This window comes from Engystomops pustulosus, chromosome 7, assembly GCF_040894005.1.
Source record: "Engystomops pustulosus chromosome 7, aEngPut4.maternal, whole genome shotgun sequence".
NCBI classification, from domain to species: Eukaryota; Metazoa; Chordata; class Amphibia; order Anura; family Leptodactylidae; genus Engystomops; species Engystomops pustulosus.
The window spans coordinates 165,394,938-165,418,403 of NC_092417.1; the positions used below are offsets into that span (position 1 = coordinate 165,394,938).

Below are 23,466 nucleotides of genomic sequence, written 5' to 3' on the forward strand. Positions count from 1 at the left end.
TATAGTGTATATAGCAGTATACATACACAGGTGACATTACAGGCTGCAGTGTGTGTGTGTGTGTGGGGGGGGTAGCACAGTATATAGTGTATATAGCAGTATACATACACAGGTGACATTACAGGCTGCAGTGTGTGTGTGTGTGTGAGGGAGGGGTAGCACAGTATATAGTGTATATAGCAGTATATATATATACATACACAGGTGACAGTGCAGGCTGCAGTGTGTGTGTGTGTGGGGGGGGGGGGTAGCACAGTATATAGTGTATATAGCAGTATATATAGATACACAGGTGACATTACAGGCTGCAGTGGGTGAGGGGGGTGTAGCATAGTATATAGTGTATATAGCAGTATATATACATACACAGGTGACATTACAGGCTGCAGTGGGTGAGGGAGGGGTAGCACAGTATATAGTGTATATAGCAGTATATATATATACATACACAGGTGACAGTGCAGGCTGCAGTGTGTGTGTGTGTGGGGGGGGGGGGTAGCACAGTATATAGTGTATATAGCAGTATATATACACAGGTGACATTACAGGCTGCAGTGTGTGTGTGGGGGGGTAGCACAGTATATAGTGTATATAGCAGTATATATACATACACAGGTGACATTACAGGCTGCAGTGGGTGAGGGGGGTGTAGCACAGTATATAGTGTATATAGCAGTATATATACATACACAGGTGACAGTACAGGCTGCAGTGTGTGAGGGAGGGGTAGCACAGTATATAGTGTATATAGCAGTATACATACACAGGTGACATTACAGGCTGCAGTGGGTGAGGGGGGGGGTAGCACAGTATATAGTGTATATAGCAGTATATATACATACACAGGTGACATTACAGGCTGCAGTGTGTGTGGGGGTGTAGCACAGTATATAGTGTATATAGCAGTATATATACATACACAGGTGACAGTACAGGCTGCAGTGTGTGAGGGAGGGGTAGCACAGTATATAGTGTATATAGCTATATATATATACATACACAGGTGACATTACAGGCTGCAGTGTGTGTGTGTGGGGGGGGGGGTAGCACAGTATATAGTGTATATAGCAGTATATATATACACAGGTGACATTACAGGCTGCAGTGTGTGAGGGGGGGGGGTAGCACAGTATATAGTGTATATAGCAGTATATATACATACACAGGTGACATTACAGGCTGCAGTGTGTGAGGGAGGGGTAGCACAGTATATAGTGTATATAGCAGTATATATACATACACAGGTGACATTACAGGCTGCAGTGTGTGAGGGAGGGGTAGCACAGTATATAGTGTATATAGCAGTATATATACATACACAGGTGACAGTACAGGCTGCAGTGTGTGAGGGAGGGGTAGCACAGTATATAGTGTATATAGCAGTATATATACATACACAGGTGACATTACAGGCTGCAGTGTGTGAGGGAGGGGTAGCACAGTATATAGTGTATATAGCAGTATATATACACAGGTGACATTACAGGCTGCAGTGTGTGAGGGAGGGGTAGCACAGTATATAGTGTATATAGCAGTATATATACATACACATGTGACATTACAGGCTGCAGTGGGTGAGGGGGTGTAGCATAGTATATAGTGTATATAGCAGTATATATACATACACAGGTGACATTACAGGCTGCAGTGGGTGAGGGGGGTAGGGGTAGCACAGTATATAGTGTATATAGCAGTATATATACATACACAGGTGACATTACAGGCTGCAGTGGGTGAGGGGGGGTAGCACAGTATATAGTGTATATAGCAGTATATATACATACACAGGTGACATTACAGGCTGCAGTGTGTGAGGGGGGGTGTAGCACAGTATATAGTGTATATATACATACACAGGTGACATTACAGGCTGCAGTGGGTGAGGGGGGGTAGCACAGTATATAGTGTATATAGCAGTATACATACACAGGTGACATTACAGGCTGCAGTGGGTGAGGGGGGTAGGGGTAGCACAGTATATAGTGTATATAGCAGTATATATACATACACAGGTGACATTACAGGCTGCAGTGGGTGAGGGAGGGGTAGCACAGTATATAGTGTATATAGCAGTATATATACATACACAGGTGACATTACAGGCTGCAGTGTGTGAGGGAGGGGTAGCACAGTATATAGTGTATATAGCAGTATATATACATACACAGGTGACATTACAGGCTGCAGTGTGTGAGGGAGGGGTAGCACAGTATATAGTGTATATAGCAGTATATATACATACACAGGTGACATTACAGGCTGCAGTGGGTGAGGGGGGGGAGTAGCACAGTATATAGTGTATATAGCAGTATATATACACAGGTGACATTACAGGCTGCAGTGTGTGAGGGAGGGGTAGCACAGTATATAGTGTATATAGCAGTAAATATACACAGGTGACATTACAGGCTGCAGTGTGTGAGGGAGGGGTAGCACAGTATATAGTGTATATAGCAGTATATATACACAGGTGACATTACAGGCTGCAGTGTGTGAGGGGGGGGGGGAGCACAGTATATAGTGTATATAGCAGTATATATACACAGGTGACATTACAGGCTGCAGTGGGTGAGGGAGAGGTAGTACAGTATATAGTGTATATAGCAGTAAATCTACATACACAGGTGACATTACAGGCTGCAGTGGGTGAGGGGGGTGTAGCACAGTATATAGTGTATATAGCAGTATATATACATACACAGGTGACATTACAGGCTGCAGTGGGTGAGGGGGGTGTAGCATAGTATATAGTGTATATAGCAGTATATATACATACACAGGTGACATTACAGGCTGCAGTGTGTGATGGAGGGGTAGCACAGTATATAGTGTATATAGCAGTATACATACACAGGTGACATTACAGGCTGCAGTGGGTGAGGGAGGGGGGTGTAGCACAGTATATAGTGTATATAGCAGTATATATACATACACAGGTGACATTACAGGCTGCAGTGGGTGAGGGGGGTGTAGCACAGTATATAGTGTATATAGCAGTATATATACATACACAGGTGACATTACAGGCTGCAGTGTGTGAGGGAGGGGTAGCACAGTATATAGTGTATATAGCAGTATATATACACAGGTGACATTACAGGCTGCAGTGTGTGAGGGGGGGGGTGTAGCACAGTATATAGTGTATATAGCTATATATATATACATACACAGGTGACATTACAGGCTGCAGTGTGTGTGTGGGGGGGGGTAGCACAGTATATAGTGTATATAGCAGTATATATATACACAGGTGACATTACAGGCTGCAGTGTGTGAGGGGGGGGTAGCACAGTATATAGTGTATATAGCAGTATATATACATACACAGGTGACATTACAGGCTGCAGTGTGTGAGGGAGGGGTAGCACAGTATATAGTGTATATAGCAGTATATATACATACACAGGTGACATTACAGGCTGCAGTGTGTGAGGGAGGGGTAGCACAGTATATAGTGTATATAGCAGTATATATACATACACAGGTGACAGTACAGGCTGCAGTGTGTGAGGGAGGGGTAGCACAGTATATAGTGTATATAGCAGTATATATACATACACAGGTGACATTACAGGCTGCAGTGTGTGAGGGAGGGGTAGCACAGTATATAGTGTATATAGCAGTATATATACACAGGTGACATTACAGGCTGCAGTGTGTGAGGGAGGGGTAGCACAGTATATAGTGTATATAGCAGTATATATACATACACATGTGACATTACAGGCTGCAGTGGGTGAGGGAGGGGTAGCACAGTATATAGTGTATATAGCAGTATATATACACAGGTGACATTACAGGCTGCAGTGTGTGAGGGAGGGGTAGCACAGTATATAGTGTATATAGCAGTATATATACATACACAGGTGACATTACAGGCTGCAGTGGGTGAGGGGGGTGTAGCACAGTATATAGTGTATATAGCAGTATATATACATACACAGGTGACATTACAGGCTGCAGTGGGTGAGGGGGTGTAGCATAGTATATAGTGTATATAGCAGTATATATACATACACAGGTGACATTACAGGCTGCAGTGGGTGAGGGGGGTAGGGGTAGCACAGTATATAGTGTATATAGCAGTATATATACATACACAGGTGACATTACAGGCTGCAGTGGGTGAGGGGGGGTAGCACAGTATATAGTGTATATAGCAGTATACATACACAGGTGACATTACAGGCTGCAGTGGGTGAGGGGGGTAGGGGTAGCACAGTATATAGTGTATATAGCAGTATATATACATACACAGGTGACATTACAGGCTGCAGTGTGTGAGGGGGGGGGTGTAGCACAGTATATAGTGTATATATACATACACAGGTGACATTACAGGCTGCAGTGGGTGAGGGGGGGTAGCACAGTATATAGTGTATATAGCAGTATACATACACAGGTGACATTACAGGCTGCAGTGGGTGAGGGGGGTAGGGGTAGCACAGTATATAGTGTATATAGCAGTATATATACATACACAGGTGACATTACAGGCTGCAGTGGGTGAGGGAGGGGTAGCACAGTATATAGTGTATATAGCAGTATATATACATACACAGGTGACATTACAGGCTGCAGTGTGTGAGGGAGGGGTAGCACAGTATATAGTGTATATAGCAGTATATATACATACACAGGTGACATTACAGGCTGCAGTGTGTGAGGGAGGGGTAGCACAGTATATAGTGTATATAGCAGTATATATACATACACAGGTGACATTACAGGCTGCAGTGGGTGAGGGGGGGGAGTAGCACAGTATATAGTGTATATAGCAGTATATATACACAGGTGACATTACAGGCTGCAGTGTGTGAGGGAGGGGTAGCACAGTATATAGTGTATATAGCAGTAAATATACACAGGTGACATTACAGGCTGCAGTGTGTGAGGGAGGGGTAGCACAGTATATAGTGTATATAGCAGTATATATACACAGGTGACATTACAGGCTGCAGTGTGTGAGGGGGGGGGGTAGCACAGTATATAGTGTATATAGCAGTATATATACACAGGTGACATTACAGGCTGCAGTGGGTGAGGGAGAGGTAGTACAGTATATAGTGTATATAGCAGTAAATCTACATACACAGGTGACATTACAGGCTGCAGTGGGTGAGGGGGGTGTAGCACAGTATATAGTGTATATAGCAGTATATATACATACACAGGTGACATTACAGGCTGCAGTGGGTGAGGGGGGTGTAGCATAGTATATAGTGTATATAGCAGTATATATACATACACAGGTGACATTACAGGCTGCAGTGTGTGATGGAGGGGTAGCACAGTATATAGTGTATATAGCAGTATACATACACAGGTGACATTACAGGCTGCAGTGGGTGAGGGAGGGGGGTGTAGCACAGTATATAGTGTATATAGCAGTATATATACTTACACAGGTGACATTACAGGCTGCAGTGGGTGAGGGGGGTGTAGCACAGTATATAGTGTATATAGCAGTATATATACATACACAGGTGACATTACAGGCTGCAGTGTGTGAGGGAGGGGTAGCACAGTGTATAGTGTATATAGCAGTATATATACATACACAGGTGACATTACAGGCTGCAGTGTGTGAGGGGGGGGGGGTGTAGCACAGTATATAGTGTATATAGCAGTATATATACACAGGTGACATTACAGGCTGCAGTGTGTGAGGGGGGGGGTGTAGCACAGTATATAGTGTATATATACATACACAGGTGACATTACAGGCTGCAGTGGGTGAGGGGGGGGGTAGCACAGTATATAGTGTATATAGCAGTATATATACACAGGTGACATTACAGGCTGCAGTGTGTGAGGGAGGGGTAGCACAGTATATAGTGTATATAGCAGTATATATACACAGGTGACATTACAGGCTGCAGTGTGTGTGTGTGTGTGGGGGGTAGCACAGTATAAAGTGTATATAGCAGTATATATACATACACAGGTGACATTACAGGCTGCAGTGTGTGAGGGAGGGGTAGCACAGTATATAGTGTATATATACATACACAGGTGACATTACAGGCTGCAGTGGGTGAGGGGGGTAGGGGTAGCACAGTATATAGTGTATATAGCAGTATATATACATACACAGGTGACATTACAGGCTGCAGTGTGTGAGGGAGGGGTAGCACAGTATATAGTGTATATAGCAGTATATATACACAGGTGACATTACAGGCTGCAGTGTGTGAGGGAGGGGTAGCACAGTATATAGTGTATATAGCAGTATATATACATACACAGGTGACATTACAGGCTGCAGTGTGTGAGGGAGGGGTAGCACAGTATATAGTGTATATAGCAGTATATATACATACACAGGTGACATTACAGGCTGCAGTGGGTGAGGGAGGGGTAGCACAGTATATAGTGTATATAGCAGTATATATACATACACAGGTGACATTACAGGCTGCAGTGGGTGAGGGGGGGTAGCACAGTATATAGTGTATATAGCAGTATATATACATACACAGGTGACATTACAGGCTGCAGTGTGTGAGGGAGGGGTAGCACAGTATATAGTGTATATAGCAGTATATATACATACACAGGTGACATTACAGGCTGCAGTGTGTGATGGAGGGGTAGCACAGTATATAGTGTATATAGCAGTATATATACATACACAGGTGACATTACAGGCTGCAGTGGGTGAGGGAGGGGTAGCACAGTATATAGTGTATATAGCAGTATATATACATACACAGGTGACATTACAGGCTGCAGTGGGTGAGGGAGGCTTCCAGCTCCGGAGGGAGGAGGGCGGAGGGGGAGCTTATTAATTACCGCGGAGGGGAGGGGGCGCCGCACACACACGGGAGGGAGGACGGGGACACTGCCACAGTCACAGGCCGAGCACCCTACACCCGCCGCAGGTAAGTCTCTGCCTTGTTTGTCGGCCAGGTGAGGGGTAGGTGGCGCTGGGTGTGAATATGGAGCACCGGGGGGGCCTCAGCGGCTGCGTTTATCCAAGCGTCTGCAGAGGGGGCGCAGCACTGCAGGGTGGGGGGCACGAGCAGCCCCCTCTACTCCTCATATCAGGGTGCTGTGCAGGGTGGGGGGCATGAGAAGCCCCCTCTACTCCTCTTATCAGGGTGCTGTGCACACTACTCCACAGACTACGAAGGAATCGAGTTTCTTAAAGGGGACCTCTCGTGCTGCAGTTTTCTAATTAAAGGTGCATTGAGTTAAAAGGTTCAACATTCAGTGGGGGTGAACATGGTGTTTTCTGTATATTAACATGTTGCATTTCAACCCCAGATCTTGGAGTCAGATAAGCGCCATACAAAGTGTCCAGGTGCCACTTATCCCTATAATTAAAAAATTCACCTTGTTTCATTGTGAAGGCTCAGATCAGAGGCGACGGTGGAAGCCATTATAACCATTTATCTTACTTTCATATATTAAGGCTTCCCATACTTGTAGATGAATCATGGCCAAAACCAAAAAAATTCCAATAATTGGGAATTGCTGTTGGTGCATTTGGCTGCCGGAAGTGTCAAAAAGTTGGTCGTATAAGGGACAGTATACATTACATACATTCGTGTGTGCCGTTTGGGAATTGCAATAGATTTTCATGGAGTTGTAAAAATCCAGTACGGAATATGGAACACGGAACACTGTGAACCTGAATCTTGTATACATGGGGATATCTATATGTATTTATATATAATATATGTATGTGTGTATATATATACTGTACATATTTATGGGGTCACATGAACAAGGCGCCGGCTCCCCCTATGCAGAATACTGAATACAGGGTGGAGTTGGCTAATATTTCTGTGTTATTTGTGGGATATGACGGGCATACTCCTTATCATAGCGCCTGCATGCTATACCGATAAGCATATATACCTGACTTTTAGAATCCTATACCTTAAGGATATTGTATATGTAACAGTTTAACATTCCGCCCCTCCATTGTAATCTCTCTACAATGAAGTGTTGCATAGTTGCTTGAGTGACAGCAGCTGTTAAAGGGATCATCGTGTCTGTGACGTCACTACAGCCTTCGGCCCTTGGAGTGATCTTCACACACGTTTATCTTTTATATGACTTTTTATTATAGTTTTGATGTTGGGTTTTCGCCTGCGGGTAGTAGCGGTTCCTGACTGTATTGTTAGCGCCAGGACTGGGTATACGGAAGGTGACATTGGGCTTGGTCCTGGCGCTATCAGCTGAGTATATTGATTTATTGCACTTCATTTCTGTAGGTTTATGGCGGTTTTATCTAATTGTTATAGTGTTTGTATACTCTATACACACAGATGACTTCACGTGGATGGGAGTAGGTGACTGTAAGGTGGATTATACTCGGACACATCAATGTTCACATGTGTTGGATGCAATATGGATTTTGGTGGAAATTCTCCTAAAATCTTCGTCTTGTTCTCCAAAAATATATTAGACGTCTTTGTCTTGTTCATGTGAATGTTCATGCTGCTAAATTTGGGTGGGTAATCCCCAGATAAAACATGGGGTTCGTGGGTTGACAACAGGGAGCAATAGATTGAATCCACAAAAAATTGGGAGAATTTAATCCTCAGATCCTGCAGTTTGGATGTTTAGTAAAGTTTGGATTTGTATTTGTTTGGTTTGTACATATAACAGGCACAAGTTGAAGTTTCCATAAACCTTCCCTGCCAAGACAGCGCCATGGCGTGCGGTTTATCTGGAAGTGACATTTTGGCTTTTACTGTGACATGTCCTACACGGAGGTCTTAAAGGGAACCTATCACCTGTATACATTATGTGATGCAGCCAAGGCAAAATCAAAACTTCTGTTTACATCAGACTGATTTGGGCCCTTACACTCTGGTTAGAACATATTTGGGACCCTACCCCCTGGCTTCATGAGGGCAGCTTTGGGACCCTACCCCCTGGCTTCATGAGGGCAGCTTTGGGACCCTACCCCCTGGCTTCATGAGGGCAGCTTTGGGACCCTACCCCCTGGCTTCATGAGGGCAGCTTTGGGACCCTACCCCCTGGCTTCATGAGGGCAGCTTTGGGACCCTACCCCCTGGCTTCATGAGGGCAGCTTTGGGACCCTACCCCCTGGCTTCATGTGGACAGCTTTGGGACGCTACTCCCTGGCTTCATGAGGACAGCTTTGGGACCCTACCCCCTGGCTGCATGAGGACAGCTTTGGGACCCTACCCCCTGGCTTCATGAGGGCAGCTTTGGGACCCTACCCCCTGGCTTCATGAGGGCAGCTTTGGGACCCTACCCCCTGGCTTCATGAGGGCAGCTTTGGGACCCTACCCCCTGGCTTCATGTGGACAGCTTTGGGACGCTACTCCCTGGCTTCATGAGGACAGCTTTGGGACCCTACCCCCTGGCTGCATGAGGACAGCTTTGGGACCCTACCCCCTTCCCCGGCTGTATTAGAGCAGCTTTGGGTCCCTACACCCTTGCTGCATGAGGACAACTTTGAAACCTCACCCTCAGCGGTTCCCAGGGACAGATTTGGGGCCTTACACCCCAGGTACATTATGACAGGTATGGAGCCCTATACCACAGCTACCTGGGGACAGTTTTTAACCCTACACGCCAGGTATGTTATGACCGTTTTGGGTCCCTGCAACCAAGGTACATTTACAGATTTTGAGCCCTCACCCCGCATATCTGGTGACAGATTTTGGGCCCTACTATCCACGTACGTTACAACTGATTTGTACGCTATTAATTTTTGACCCTATACCCATCTGCATAACGAAAGGTTTTGGACCCTACACCCCTTATACATAAGTAAAGATAGGGCACCCTACATAGATTAGAGGACCCTATACCCTAATGAATGGCGACAGATTTTGCACCCAACATCCTGATTTATGACTACATGTTTGGGACTCTAGATCTTGTGTCATGTTGATGGGTAAGTAGCACCAAACCTGGGACATTTCTTTTTGAAGCATTTCTGATTTAGCTTTTTTTTTTTTTGACTAGTTTGACTTGTTGTTCAGGCATTTACTGTAGGTATGTGACTTTTACTCTTATCTCTGCTAAAAACATCAGTAAACTTGAACTGCGGAAAAAAAAATCTGACCTAGACAGTGTTTCCTTGTCCAGTTACTAGCAGCCGAGCTGGGGAAAATTTTACTTTGTGTTTACGCATTGTCATGACTCTCCGGATGATAATGGCAGGGTCTCTGCTCCCAGACCCCATTCGGGAGTTGGGGGGGGGGGGGGGGGGGTGGATAGACTGTTTTTTGTTCTTGTGATCAGGCTCTTAAATGTGGACATGCCCCATCACTTTGTTCTAGGAGTTACTACTAAGAGATGCAAGGCGGCACAGTGGCTCAGTAGTTAGCACTACAGCCTTGCAGCGCTGGGGTACTGGGTTCAAGTTTTTATGTTTTCTCTGTGTTTGCGTGGGTTTCCTCCAGGTCCTCTGGTTTCCTCCCACACTCCAAAACATACTGGTAGGTTGATTAGATTGTGAGCCCCATTGGGGACAGGGACTGATCTGGCAAACTGTGCCGCGCTGCGTAATCTGTGTGCGCTTTATAAGTAAAGGAATTAATATGATTTTTATTATTCTTGGGCTTGCATGTTCATGGGGGATGCCAGAGGAAATAGCTGATTTTATGGACAAGGATAGAGCTACCAGGAGGAGAACGCTGGGGGTCATGAAACGGGACCCTTCGCCATGATCTATATGGCAGTATGAATACAGTCTTTCCTATGTAAAGGCCTCTTGTCCTTTGGATACTCATTACCTAGTAACCCGCCTTTGCTATCTGGTCGGGGATCCTGCCAGCATTACACATGCTTCGTTACAATTGCGCCTGGTGATTTGTGATTGAGTTGGAGGAGAACTTTCTAATGTTAATAATTTCCTGATAATATCATTCGCTTATCTGACTTTCTCTGTGACTCTGTGTACGGTATTTATGGCCATGTCACAGAACGGTGGAAATAATGAGGATTGGCATTCGGTGAAATGTTTAATTTAAAGGGGGTTTCCATGATTGTGAAACTGATGACCTATCATTGATCTTAAATCGGCAGGGAGTCTAACACTTGGCGTTTTCATCAAACTGCTGATTCTCAAAGCCTAAAGCGCCATTTTTTTTGTGGTCATCTCCTAAACTGCAGCTGAGCTCCCATTCACTTGAGTAGAATATCTGCTGTAGTTCCTTGGGTAGACATTATACAGAGGATGGAGCCAGGCTTCCTTAATCCTGGAAAATCCCTTTAAACCGACACTTCATTGATCGTTTTTTATATGATGTTCTTACTCCTTGACATCAAGTCCCCATCGGGTATCCTGTCCTCATTATACATGTCTGTGATACGCATTCTCACTTGGGGGACCCTTTTTGAGAGCAGTACCTGTTATGGGGGGCATCAAGCCAGTGGCGTAACTAGAAGCCCATTGCAAAGTTTGTGCCAGGCCTCCCGACTATAATGTATGGTTTATAGTAATAGTCTTCTCTTATGGGAAAGTGACACCATAAGGGCCCCCAAAACCTCTTAGGCCCGGGTGCAACCGCAACCTCTGCACCCCCTCAAGTTACGCCCCTGCGTCAAGCTATATCTGTGTTGCATGAGTTAAACAGCCGCCATGTAATACGATATTTGCCAGGATAGTCACAGAATCCTTCGTAAAATCGCCAGTGTGACTCATGACCTAAATTTGAGAATAAACGTCAACAATTTGAAGTTACGGTCTATTTAAGAGGATTAAAGGTAATCATTTTCATGCAGCCGTCTTGGCTGAGCGTGCATGTGTCCTGAGTGGGGAGAGAGGAGTAATCTCCTGCTAGACGACTCTTGGGCCTGTCGCCCAAAATCCAGTTCAGTCTGAGAAACTTTCCTGGACCTAACCTCATAGACTGGACTCAATAGAATGTCCGTTCAGTCCAGTGGTTTGAGGTTCGGTCCGGGAAATCCATCCAGCGCACGGACCTTCTCAGTCTGAACTGGATTGGGGGCGACTGAATTTAGGTTGCGCTCACATGTTGCACGAAAGTAAACGTGACGTGTGAATGCATCCTCAGAAAAGGATCAGACCTGTTTAAATCTATCTGCCTGATCAGTCAGTCATTAGGGGAAGCTCTCATACACATTAGAGGGTCCGTTTATCTTGCCACAATTTGTAAGTGGACTTGTGGCAGGATAACAAGGGGTTCTCCTATGTTTAAAGGAAATCAAGCATGCTAAAGCAGGGAAACTTACTAAAATCAACTTTTAAAATAATGCTAATGTGCTAGAAGTGCTCTGGGGGTTTTAACAGAGCCCCTGCATGCTGTAGCTTCATAGATTGTTAGACTATTTCCCCCTTCACTCTCTCAGCACTTGCCCCACCCTCTGCTTGATGGAATTTCACAGAGTAGGAGAAGGGAAGCGCTCCTGCACAATGTAACTGTGGTGCTGCAACACGGAGGGGCTCTGGTAACATTCCCCATAGCACTTCAGGCTCATTAGAATTATTTTAAACATTGATTTTAGAAGGGAGGAGGCCATGGATGACAAAAATAAGAAGATTATCACACTCACTGAGCCTGGACTATGCTAAGTGTCCCTGGTTTTTGATGGTAGATTTAATTTACTCATTATCAACCTTTCCCTCCTCCTCTACTGGGATCCCTTTGAACATGAAAACCAGGTCTCTTTATCCCTAATTGTAGGCTGAGACTTTTTCCATTCATTCTCTAAGAGTACTGGTGCTGTCATAGGCTTTGGATCAGCCGAACAAGTCCCCCTATTCCCGTGATTGTGAGGGTCCCTGTACTGATCAGAATGTTCTCTCCTTTGATGACCATTAGACCCGGGATAACCAGGTTTCTGAGTTAACAGTTACACAATTGAACACAATGGAACCCAATTGCTACAATTGTTGCGGAGGATTGTGCGGTATATCCCATGTATATGCTGAGCTGTGCGCCTGGGAGGCCTGGCCGTCCACACTCGCTCCCACCGCACCCCCTCCCATCCATCCCATTTTTTTTTTTCTTCTTCTTCTCTTCCCCCAGAACAAAGCTTGTTCTGTCCAGTTTCTCCCTGCGATGCTTTTAACAAATTCAACGGGGGCTCCCCCGCTGTATGCGGTCTGCGGACGCTCTGGCATATTCCTGCGTTACGTAGATTAATTCAATCCGTCTCTGAATATACAGCTCCCTCACACGGCGCCGCTGCCTCCGCTGCTCCGTGCCAACACAGATTGAAATTTTCCAACCTACTTGTTTGCCAGACAGACCGAAGGCTCCTGAGGCAGTGTTTACCCCCTCGCCTTCCCCCGTCTGCAGCCGAATTTCGGATTCTCGGGCCAGGTAAGGCTTCCTAAGAGGGGAGGAGGGGGAGCTGTGCATTTAAAGGGAATCTGTGTAGCAGCTCGTACCCTGTTGCATGGGGGGGCAGGGGCGGACTATGGAGGGGGGGGAAAAGGGGCTTCTGCTGTAACGTGACCTATTTAGCTGCAAGATTTTTCGAGAGTGAAAGCGTTCATTGAGGGGTTGTGTATAGGGGAGGAGGATTCGGCACCCCTCTTAAATTTTGCTTTGCATTAACTCTTTATCCACTGCAGCTTCTGATGCCAGGGTCGCCCCCCATGCCCTGTGTTTCCTCTGCAAAGCATTGGGCTTCATAGGAAGCCCTTCCGTCTCCCAGTCCTGTTGCTGACTCCACCGAATGCACAATATATCCTGTGATATTTTGGAAGGGCTGCAGCATCCCGCAGCGACAGAAGCAGCTCCTGACAGTAGATGTATTTAGGGATGAGCCAAGAAAATGTGTTTTTTTTTTTTTTTTTTTTTTTGTGTGCAATTTAAAACCAAGGGGTATTTGGCAGCTCCTTCTTGGGGCCTTGGTTTGCTAATGAGCTCATCTTTTTTGGGATAGGGGAGGGTGCGGGGTACGGTCATGGATGTGGGTAGAGGTGCAGAGTTATTCCCAGATTGCACTGTGTGGGTATAAGAAAGGCACTCACAGCTGACTCAGTGTCCTCGAAAAAACCCGTTGGGGCAGTTCCTGTGCCAGCTGCATTTCGGAAGATCCCAAAGGCATTTTCTGCTTTGGAATGAGCTTTCTATATGTAAGTAAGAACAGCGGGACAAAGGTGAGGTACTCCAAGCTCCAGCACTGTCCCTTAAGAAATTTCCACGCTTGGGCAGGGAGTGACTTTGGGCTGGGAACTTAAAATTGTGCCATCGGATTTCATGTTTGTGCAAGCACCACCTGCTGACATATGGCAATCCTGGACCTCTCCTTCTCACTAATTTATGGTATCCTTGCCCCATGCCATCATTTTCTATGGTCAAGAGTTTCCCCTCCCTCTGCAAAGTGACAACTTAAAGGAAATCTACTGTCAAAATTCATCAAGATAGTCCAGGAACTCCTAGATCCAGGCACTGTGATTGGTAATCTTCTTATATTTATCCATGGCCTCCTTCTAAAATCAACTTTATAATTATGCTGTTGAGTGTTTCCAGAGCTCCTCTGTGCTGTAGCTTCGCAGGCAGTGCAAAGCCAGTCTCCCCTCCCGCTGCACGTCCTCCCTCTGCTACACAGGCAGAGGAAGAAGGGAGACAGCAGGGAGTTGGATGAGACATGTTCTGCTCAATATAACAACCTGTGACTCTGCAGCACTGAGGGGCTCTGGTAACGCCTCTAGAGCCCTCCAGGCTCATGAGTATAATTTTATCAGTTGATTTTAGAAGGAAGGAGGCCATGAGTAACAATGATTACCACAGTCGCAGTGCCCTGATCTTTGAGTAAGTGTCTCTGGTTTATCAAGATGGATTTTGATATTAGATTTTCTTGCTGTTTACTTTTTCCCAACTTAACTACTAACCCTAATTATCCCTCTTTTATGTGGAATCTTGCCCATTTACTTACTTCTTCAAAAGTCTTATGCAAATGAGTAGAGAAGATTCATCTAAGAAGCTGTAGCAGCTAAAACTATAGTTCTGGTATCAGATTAAAGGACAGAATATTTTTTTTTTCTTTCAAACCACATCTGCGAGCTACAGAACCACAGATACAGGCAGGCAAAGTCATTGTTGGAAATGCGAGCTACAGATAAAGATCCAATTTTTTTCTTTGCCTGCTCATTCCTCTGGTTCTGTCGATCACCCACAAGCCTCATGCAGTATACCAGTAAATAAAAACACTCTCTACTTTGATCCAGAACATAAATCGCGGTTGTACCTGCTATAGAACCCAAAATATTGGCATCTAAATTGTTGCCTGGAGTCTGACTCTTTCATGCAAAAGATGACCCTTTACTGCTCATTTGCATATGACTTTGGATGAGATTTTTTTTTTAGATCGGTTGAGATCTCCCGTAAAAGAGGGAATTCTAGGAAGGGTCTTTCATCCCCTACCTGAGGGGGCTGGACAGGAACCCATCTGATGTGTTTGGTGATGTATGGTATGGTCGTGTCTCCTCTCTTATGGGTGTGATGATAGCATTTTGGATGTAGAATTTTCCTAATATAGCTATTGATCAAATGTATGTGCTGATTTGCATACAGTCCTGGTGGTAGGTGCCATTTAAAGTTGGGTCTGCATGAGGAACAAGTTGGTGTGGATAGGGATGGATCATTATTGAAACTCCTACCCTATCCTGTTTAAGGGGACCCTGGCAGGGAAACTACAATGATCCGATTCTCCCCACCTTCTTGCAACTGTATTGGTGTCCTTAAGACGCCAATACGATTGAAAGCTGTGGAAAAGGACAAGGCAATAAGTTGCTGATTAAATGTGTCCGTAATAAATAAATGGGTTTTTGGCTGTAGTTTGGGCACTCCATAAGGTCCACCATCACTGGCTTTCGTGGTGGTGTCCATTCTCTGAGGGTTATGCTTTCATTAGACCATCATTGATGACATCTCATTCATTGCCCACATGATTTCTGGGCCAATGGTTCCAGTGATTGTCGGTTCCATTGAGTATACAATGTCTGGGCCAGTTGAGAGTTGGGAATGGATGGTCGTGATTGTCCCGAGTGACTCGTATTACAGATTCCTCTACAAACCCTTTAAGGCCCTGTATCTATAACCAAACTGGCCACCAAAAGGGTCTGCTTATGGATTTTTTTTTTTTTTTTTTTTTTTAAAGCATGTATGTATAGATGTATGGATGTGGTAGGGCCTGGGGATCACTGTTGGCAGATATAAAGGGCATATCGCCAGCTTTCGTTGCGTTGCAGTTATCTTGTGGTGATCCTTATCTTGCGTCTTTGATATGTAAACAGTCGTGTTACCACAGTATTACGTACATGTAGCCAAGAGGTAAAAGTTTGTCATCGTGTTTCTGTCCTTCGGAGGATACAGGAAGATTAGTTCTTTAGGTTTGTTCTTAAGGTGAATTTGTATGTAAGTCGGAACTGGTATAATTTTTACTTGTAGTTCCTGTCAGAATTTTTTGGCCTTGTGATAAGTGGAATTTCTACATTTTATGTTGTCATGGGAACTAGGATTATCAATAAAGCTTCATTACAGACACCTTACAGCTGATCATTGTAGCCTGGGACTATAGCAACATCCAGAGACTTCACCAGAGGTCACAGGGGGCAGAGGGGTCCGTCTGTAACTCTGGGTCGGGTGTCCTTAAAGGGTTTTTTTCCCACCAATCAAGTTAGGCCCTATCTACAGGAGATCCGCGACCTTCTGCTCCATTTGTCTATGGGAGCAACGAGGGGTCTGATTAATGTACCTCGGACCCTGTTGGACCCCCTGTTTTCGTGATCTGTGGGAGTCTCATCACTGAGACCGCCACCAATCAGCAAGTTAGGACCTTACTTGATTGGTGGGAAAAACCATTTAAGTCGGGGACTGCCTGTATTTCATTTTAAACCTAGAAAACAAAATTTGTGATATGTGAGTGAAGATGTTAAATTATATATAACTTTTATGATCTGTTGTCTTGTATTTCCCCAAGGGGGTTGCTACCTTACCTGGCAAATTAGTATTCGCCATCTCTTCTTCACAGATCTTGATAAGGGGGAGCTTGGTCTTGGACCCCCAGAAATATTAATATTTTATAAAAAATTTTTTTGCCTATAATGAAACACTGGGTCTCGGCCTCTTGGTTCTGGCACCAGTCTCTGGTTCCTCTGGACACATTAAATAACCACTCTCCTCAGCCAGTGATTGGTTTAGAAGCATTTCCTGTGTGTCCAAAGGAACAGGAAGTTAAGAGACCGGCAGGGATTCGAAACCAGGAGCTGCAGGGAGTTTAAAAAAAAAAAAAAAAAAAAAATTCCCATAGACCTCCTCTTTAATTACTACCTCCCGCATCTTTCGCATCTAAGAATTGACTGCTGTAAAATTTAATGTTTTGGTTTTATGGATTTTACTTTTTATTTTTCTATTATTTTAAAGACCAATTTTTTTTTTTTTTTTTCTTCTTACCAGGCCACACTATATTACCTTGCTATCTCATCACTGAAGCAGTAAACTGCGTCTTTAAGGATTACGGAGCTGTAAGTAGATTAAACTTGCATTTAGTTAATCCCCTATTGAATCACGTATTTCCTTTCTTGAAGAAGTCCGAATATATTATACATTTTTTTTTTAATATATATTTATAGCAGTAGCTGATAGTAGGAAGGGAACTTTATTTTGTGTATTTTTCTCTGCTCTTTATAGTTTTAAACTCGTTCTATATTCTTGCTAAAGATTCAGAGGGACTGGAGATCTTCCAGAATGAACATTGAAGATTCAAGATAATGGGGGTCATTTACTAAGGGCCGATTCTCGTTTTCCCGACGTGTTACCCGTATATTTCCGTTTTGCGCCGATTTTCCCCGAATTGCCCCAGGATTTTAAAAATAAATAAATAAATAAATAATTGTTGCGGAGCTTGCACTTACCTTCACTAGGAATAGGCCGGTGTAGTTCAGTGCATTCCAGGGAACTTCAGCGCAGCAGCGCCACCTAGTGGAAGTCGGAGGAACTGCCTTAATGAATCCCGGCCGGACCCGAGTCCACCGCAGAGAACGCGCCGCTGGATCGCGAATGGGCCGGGTAAGTAAATCTGCCCCAATGTTTGCGCGGAACAAGACAGGCATTTCTAAAAATGTCCGTCTTAAAGGAGGCAATTGTTAAATATGGTGGTTTTTCTGTCAAAAATGGTACCGCCGCAGACCATGGTTTGGGCCATTATCCCAGTGTATAGAGATGAATGGAGCTTAGTTGAAATGCCATACACTACCCATGGTCAGGAGAGGAGCAGTTTTTGGGGAAACAGGCTGCCATGTTTTTAAACTTTCAGGCAAGCTCTTTAAAGGGAATGTGTCTCCACATTTTTCACAAATACAGCTACTGACAGGTTCACATTAAGCCCTATTAACTGACCTCCCCATAAAATATACTTTATCTTCTCTGCCATACAACCAGATCCAGCAGCGAGTCAGAGGGGCGTGACCTGCTTGGACAAATCCATTAAACCCCCCCTCCCCCCCATCCCCCACCCTAGCCTCCTTCAGCACTGCATATCATGTGACCAAGGTGATATCATCTAACGTCCTTTACCCACTAACTTTTACAAAATGTTCCCCATGTATGTATCTGATCACATGAAATCACAGCAGCCTCCATTGAGGGTGGGGAGGAGAAGGTAGATTTTGCTAATTTTAGTGGGTAAAAGGCCTTAGATGACATCACCTTGCTGAACGGTGAGAAGGAGGCATGGGGAGGAGCCACTGGACTTGACTGTTTAGGACACGCCCCCTCTGACTTGTTCCTCATGCCAGGTAAGATAACATTGAGTTGGTTTTATGGTGATGTGAGCGAAACCATTTTTAGCTAAAAGAAAGGGAGCATTTAATCAATAGGGCTCTATGGGAACTTGTCACTAGCTGTATTTGTCACCACATTTTTCAGTAACCCTTTAAATCCAAAGGAAGTCTATTGTCCCTTTAAGCCCAGGGCTACACAAAGACATTGGCTGGAACACGTTGCAACAAACATGTCACCAGAAATCTATTAGATTTGGATTTTTTGGGATTTTGGCCAAGATTTACACAAGATCAAGTCAAGACCAAAATTCACGTGTAGACCAAGCCTAATGGCAGTAGGAAAGCTACATCTAACCATGGAGGTCCACCAGATCCTGCTCAATAGTTGGTGGGATCTATGGATTTCTGCTTGAAACTTCCAAGACGATGATGGACTAACCTCTCCTTCCTCACGATGATCCGAATTGGGATGGATGCAGGGGACACCACTTAGGACGAGGTTGCTGCATCTTAGTAGAGCAAGGGTGAGGCGGTCACCAATGGTTCCTGAAGTTCTTCAAGGAAGTTGAATAAACTGCAAACCCATTAAGCTTGTTTGATGTCAGCCTGACCTTCATTACCAAGTCTAATATCGTCTCAGTAACCATTCCGCACCTTTTTTTTTTCGTGTACGGCTCCCATAAAAGATTTGTTGTGTTGAAAGCCAGAAGGTTCAAGTCAGATCCTGAAATCCTGGGCTTGGGGACTTTGATCTCCATTCCATAGGCTGAGCCTTCTCTATAGGAGGCAGTGAATGAGGGGCTCTGTTCTCGCTCCGCTCAGTGGGTGCACTCACTGATCACCACATTTACATTCTTTTAATTCTCTGTCCTGATTGTATCCCGTCCTTTTGCTGACCGCTCTGTCGAGGAGTATAAGGGGACGTCAGACGTCACCGCAACGTAACCTCTGATGGGTCGCTGCGCCCTAGGAAGGATATGTTCTTGTATTGTTAGGTGCTTCTGGTAACTGCAGCTGTGCCATAAATATAGACTAATCAGCTGCTCCGAGGTCTCTGCATCATCTCTTAGAAGTCTCTGCTCTGGTTGCTGCTCGATGTTTCTTTGATGTGCCGTTTTTTTTACGATCTTCCAAAATCCCCTTAAAGGTGGCTCATCATCAGTTTGGACCATACAAAGCTGCACACCATGTTTGGTATTGTCCATGGAGAGATGTGTCATCATACATTTTGTGTATTTTAGTTTAAAATGGATTTATATTCCAGGATTGTAGCTGGACTTGGTACACTTTGGGTCTGCCTTTATTCTGCTATGCTCCTATATTCTCTGCAAGACCGTGCTAGGTGTTGTCCCTGTAGAGATGTTTAATCATACTTGTGTGTGTGGTGTTAATAGCAGCAGGACTGTGATGTGATGTATGATTAGACAGATCTACAGGGGAAATACCCAACATGGCCTTGTAGGAAATATAGCAGTGTAAGAACAGTACCCCAGTGTGCCAAGTTCAGATACAACGCTGGAATAGAAATCCCGATTTCACAGTCCTGCTGCTACTAACACACATAAAGGTATAATTGAAAAGCTCTCCCGAGCCAATACTTAAACCTTTCAGCAGGAAGCCAAGAGCACAGCAGTGTGAGGACAAACCCCTAGTGCACTTGTATTACAGGATGGTGGCTTCTTTAAATTCACTAGGTGCCAGTCCTCAAACTGCTATGCTCTTGGCTTCCTGCGGACGGTTTTGGTTATTGGCTCTGGAGATCATTGCAATCATACCTTTTATGTGTGTTGTTAGTAGCAGCAGGATTGTGAAATATGGACTTAATATAAGTGCATTGGGGGTTTGTCCTCGCACTGCGGTGCTCTTGGCTCTCTGCAGACAGTTTTAGGTATTGCCCCTGGAGATCTTTTTAATCATGCTTTTTATGTGTGTTGGTAGCAGCAGGACTGTGAAATCTGGATTTATAGTCCTGGGTTGTATCTGAACTTGATACCCTGGGGTGCGTTCATACACTGCTATACTTTCTACAAGACCGTGCTGGATATTGGCCCTGGAGAGCTGTCTAATTATACATTTTGTGTTTTAGTAGCAGCAGGACAATGAAAAAGGATTTATGTTCCTAGGTTGTAGTTTGACTTGGAACACTGTGGCCTCACAATGCTGTGTTTTGTGCTCTTTTGCCAGTATTTGTTATTGTCCCTAGAGATCTGTGTTATTGTACCTTTTTGTGTGTGTTATTAGAAGCAGGACTGTGAAATCTGGGTTTATATTCTAGGATTGTAGCTGGACTTGTGGCACTTGGTGACGAATCGTAGGGTCATGCAGCCTTCATCTCAAGCTGTGACGGTGGAAGGAAACACTTTTGCAAGAAATTGATCAGGTTGACGATGCGGTAGTTGCAACCACAGTTGCTTAAAGGGTCCAGACTTTGCAAATTCTGACTGCCAATGGATTCAGGATTCATACACATGGGTACGAATATCCATGTCGAAATCTGTGGTGATTCCACCTGTAACGTTTGCTGCTTTTACGCCGTATCCCGCTATGGATTACAAAGGGGGTTTATCCCCCCCCCCTCTCCTTTGCCCAAAGCTACTGTTGCACGGATTCCATATGCTGCGGATACAATGTTTCTCTCTGACACTGAGAATATTCTGAAAGTTTTGATGGCCCCCATGTGCTGTGGGTGTAATGGCCCCCTGTCTGGTTTATCTTACTCCGCATTGCACCTATGATGGTGACACGTGAAGGCGTATCGGAGCGACAGTCTTTAGCAGGACTATATAATTACACTCGTTGGCTCATCCTCCAGTACACGGTGTATAGGAATGTACAGGGCTGCTTGTCAAATGAGTCACGTTGTCTCTATAGCTACAATCTGGATTAACCCCTCGCTGTACGCGCCACCCACTTTCTCCACACCTGTGTACCAGTCCCAGGTAGCGCCGGCTCCTTCTCGCTCTTTGTGTAGATGGACAGACGTGCTGTGATTTCTGTCCATAGTCCATTGTCTTGTGGTCGGGGTTTTCTCATGACCCGGATGATTGTGCTGTAAGGTGTGGTACTGCCAACTTTCTGCCTATTCTGGGTGCTTGCTCCTGACTCATTCTGCTGTCGACAGCTGCAGCGTCCTGGAATTATATTCCTGATACATATCCAGTAATAATCTGCGGAAATGCAGCTGCTGTATAGTCCATGCCCATGGCTAAACACTTTCCTATGATCGGAAGGGAGGACTACAATACCAGGTGTGGACAGGTGTGGCGCTGTTTTTGAGGTAGGAAGCAATGCATTTCAAATGCTGCAGGGTTATCGTGAGTCTTGCTGTCAATCACTGTGTGTGGGCAGGGTTATCGTGAGTCTTGCTGTCAATCACTGTGTGTGGGCGGGGTAATCGGGAGTCTTGTTGGCAATCACGGTGCGTGGGCAGGGTTATCGGGAGTCTTGTTGGCAATCACTGTGTGTGGGGGCGGGGTAATCGGGACACGCATACCACTACCTGGTGTGCAGGGGGCATAAAGGGGGAACTTATCACCGTTACTGGCCATGCAATTATTTCAGTCCTGATAAATGTCCCCCTTTTTCTCTCCTAAGAGTCATGTTAGGATTTACTCCATTTTTTTTTCACTCCAAGTCCTGCTCCAAGTCCTATAACTTTGACATTATAACTAATGTAAACTATTCTGCCGTTTAAAGGGGTTGTCCACTTTCAGCAAATAATTGATGTGGTTTGTGCAAGGAAAAGTTATGCAGTTTTTAAATTTTATACTTTTTACAGTATTCTACAGTTTTTCTAGATCTCTGCTTGCTGTCCTTCTATCTGAAGCGTCTAAGTTTACCTCCAGTAGATAGAAATCTGTCCGTGGTCTTGTGATGGACACTCGGCCACACGAGCCATTAGTATCGCACGGCTCTGGTTACTCTCCATGATACTAATGTCTTGTGCGCCTGCGTGTCCATCACATGGCCATGGACAGATTCTATCCACAGGAAGTAAACTTGGAAGCTTCCTGTAGAAGGACAGCAAGCAGAGATCTTGAAAGCCATGGGGATTTGATACAGAAAGTATATTGGAAAAACCCCTTTAAATTCAAATTGTATTTTGAAATATCTCTGGTCCCGTCATAGTGTGACCTCTTTAGGTGTCTCGTTAAGGGGTCACTCCACCACCATGTGCAGTAATAGCTGGTCCCCCCTCGGGCACCCCGCACAATCTGTATAGTGGTCTAGCGGTGGTATAGTGATGACTGCCAGGGGATGAGGAGCTGAGGAGCAGCCGCTGTTCCTGACACATGACATTATGTGCAGTCACCTTGTGCACTCGAGGACTTTGACATTTATTTTGCTCTAGCGCCAGACCAGTCGCCATATAGGATGTCCGTCCTCCCCCGTCATATTAACTTTCCAACTATCTGTCACTGCCCTTTACGTTGGTGTCAACCAGCTAAATATATATATATATTCCATAGGGATGGATGGACAGACCGGCAGAACCGGGGGGAAACTAAAATCTGTACTGCTTAAGACTATCTATAGGACGGTGCCCCCTTCTACACCATCCAGCAGTAATTTATCAGGTTATTATTTAGCAAGTGTGTTCTCCATGCAGTGTGAAGAGACACTGGGGGTCATTTACGAAGGGCCCGAATTGCTTTTTTTGTCGGGTTTTCCGAATTTTTCTGATTTGCGCCGAATTGCCCCGGGTTTTTGGCGCACGCGATCGGATTGTGGCGCTTCGGCGCCGGCATGCATGTGACGGAAATCGGGGG

At 45.0% G+C, this 23,466-nt stretch overlaps 1 protein-coding gene across 11 annotated transcripts in view; it reads left to right on the top strand.

Moving 5' to 3' along the window:
• Positions 1-23,466, top strand: part of PACSIN3 (protein kinase C and casein kinase substrate in neurons 3) — a 73,439-nt gene that overhangs the window by 13,017 nt on the left and 36,956 nt on the right. For 5 of the 11 annotated variants that reach the window (XM_072118752.1, XM_072118762.1, XM_072118761.1 and 2 more), the window contains exons 1-2: positions 6,786-6,884; positions 17,373-17,440. The exons of 1 other annotated variant lie outside the window; for it this stretch is intronic. The gene's annotated coding sequence lies outside the window, so the exon portion shown is untranslated. Of the gene's footprint in view, positions 1-6,785; positions 6,885-13,021; positions 13,287-17,372; positions 17,441-21,850; positions 21,975-23,466 lie in introns of those variants that run through there. 5 more of the 11 variants (XM_072118754.1, XM_072118753.1, XM_072118759.1 and 2 more) reach the window with 5 other exon arrangements.